Source organism: Elephantulus edwardii, unplaced genomic scaffold (genome assembly GCF_000299155.1).
Source record: "Elephantulus edwardii isolate Elephantulus edwardi_28Jun2011 unplaced genomic scaffold, EleEdw1.0 scaffold00073, whole genome shotgun sequence".
Classification (NCBI taxonomy): domain Eukaryota; kingdom Metazoa; phylum Chordata; class Mammalia; order Macroscelidea; family Macroscelididae; genus Elephantulus; species Elephantulus edwardii.
This window is the reverse complement of record NW_006399823.1, coordinates 633990-636045: the sequence shown is the minus strand read 5'-3', so window position 1 is coordinate 636045 and position 2056 is coordinate 633990. Positions and strand designations below refer to the sequence as shown.

General features: G+C 37.0%; 1 protein-coding gene across 1 annotated transcript in view; it reads left to right on the top strand.

Moving 5' to 3' along the window:
• RAD18 (RAD18 homolog (S. cerevisiae)) overlaps nt 1-2056 on the top strand; it is a 135446-nt gene that overhangs the window by 77070 nt on the left and 56320 nt on the right. The gene's annotated exons all lie outside the window — the stretch shown is intronic.

Here is a 2056-nt window from a genome sequence, read left to right as displayed (position 1 = left end):
CCCTTTTGTTACTGAGATATTTCACTCAGTATAATGTCCTCCAGGGTCACCTATTTTGTATAATATTTCATGAATTCCTTGTTTTTCAACACGATTTTCTTTTAAAATGAAAGAAGAAGAATATTAATATAATTTATTTTAGAGTTACTAAGGTATTTTAAATGACAAAAGTCTTTGGATAAGCTTCAAGTAGCAGTTGTTGAATATAAACTAGTTTTGTTACTCCGGGAAAGGTGAGTGAGACACACTATCAAAAGCTTGTCTGTCTTTTCTTTTGTTTAATAATGACTCATAGGTTTCTTGGTTGTTAGCTTGAAAATTTTTTTGGTCTCATAGGAGTTATAGTTTGAGATCCTAACATACTTTATGGACATTGCTCTTCTTTTTTTCTTTTTAGTTTTTTGGGGTTTTTTAAATTAATTTCAATGAACATTTACAGAGATTTTGGATTTCCATTCATTCATTGTTTCACTTTTCTCCCTGCCTACCCCAACCCCACAGGAGCACTGATAATTATTTTGGGCTGAATATTCTGCTAAAAAGAAATGCAGTGATCACAACACAGTGACTATAATTAATGTCCCCGAAATCTACATTTAAGAATGGCTAAAATGGAAAATTTTTCTTTATTTCTATTTTACCACAATAAGGTGTTGGTGTGTCCCCCCCCGCCAAGATTAATACACTTAGGATTGAATCAGCTCAACATTAAGAAGATGAAGAGTCTCACCACTGGGCCAATTGGCAGTACCATGATAGATGGAAAAGAGATTGAGGTTGTTAACAGTTACAGCTTGCTGGGCTTCACAATCAACACTCTTGGCAACAACAGTCAGAAAAATCAAAAGACAAATTGCTTATGGAAAATCTGCTGTCAGGGACCTCTCCAGAGTAGTGAAAAGCAATGATGTCAGTCTAGAAACTAAAGTGTGCCTGATCCAGGCCATGGTCTTTGCAATTACTTGTAATGCATCAGAGAGCTGAACAATGACTATAAGGATAACAGAAAAAGAATTGATGCCTTTGAGTTGTGGTGCTGGAGAAGAGTCCTGAATAGACCATGGACTGCCAAAAAAACAAATAGGTCTGTCTTTGAGAGGGTAAAACCAAGTTTCTCCTTAGAGGGTAGGCTCAATCTCACATACTTTGGGCACATGGCCTGGAGAGACCAGTCCTTGGAGAGGGACCTCATATACTTGGAAGGATGGAGGGAGAGCACAGGAGAGGAAGACCTTGGATGAAATGGATTGATTCAATAACTGAGGCAATTGGGGTTGTTGTGTCGGGGTCAGTGAGACAAGATCAGGACAGGGCAAGCTTCAGAGCTGCTGTACATAGGGTCATTATGAATAGCAGATGACTCAATGGCACGTAACAACAACAGCAACAATGTAATATATGACCCAGTTATTAATTTTTATTAATTTTAAATTTTGAGGTTAATTTTAAATTCCTTTTACCAGAATTCAAGGCCATTGAACAAAATCATACTGGAGAGAAAATGCAAAGGGAAGTATTTCACAGCTCCACAGCTATTATGTAGTGTAAAAACTCTTGGTCCTTATTTTTGTCCTACATTTCCCTGTTACTGTTTAGTAGGTTATTATATCAGAATCCTTCATGGACTTATTTTCCTACCTGCATTCCTTTGGCCATGCCTGCAGATCATACTCTTGCAGACAACTGCAACTTCAGATTTGCAGATTTATGTGCTTTGGTCTGCAATGAAAGATTTAAAAAATTGAGACTATAACAAGAGGTACATGGGAACATGATGTATAGTAGTAATAATAATAGTAATAATTTAAAAATATTTATTGCTTTTGGTTAGGGGGCTCTGGTGATCTAGTGGATAAGAAGTTGTACTGCATTTCAGATACCAATTCCATTCTTCAACAAGATGGAAAAGGCAATCTCCAGTTTTATTTGGAATGGGAGAGGCCTCAAATAAGCAAAGCACTCTTTAAAGAGAGAAACAGGTAGGAGGCATCTCACTCCCTGATTTCAAATCCTGCTACACTGTGTGGTGGAAAAGACAGCATGTTACTGTTACAAT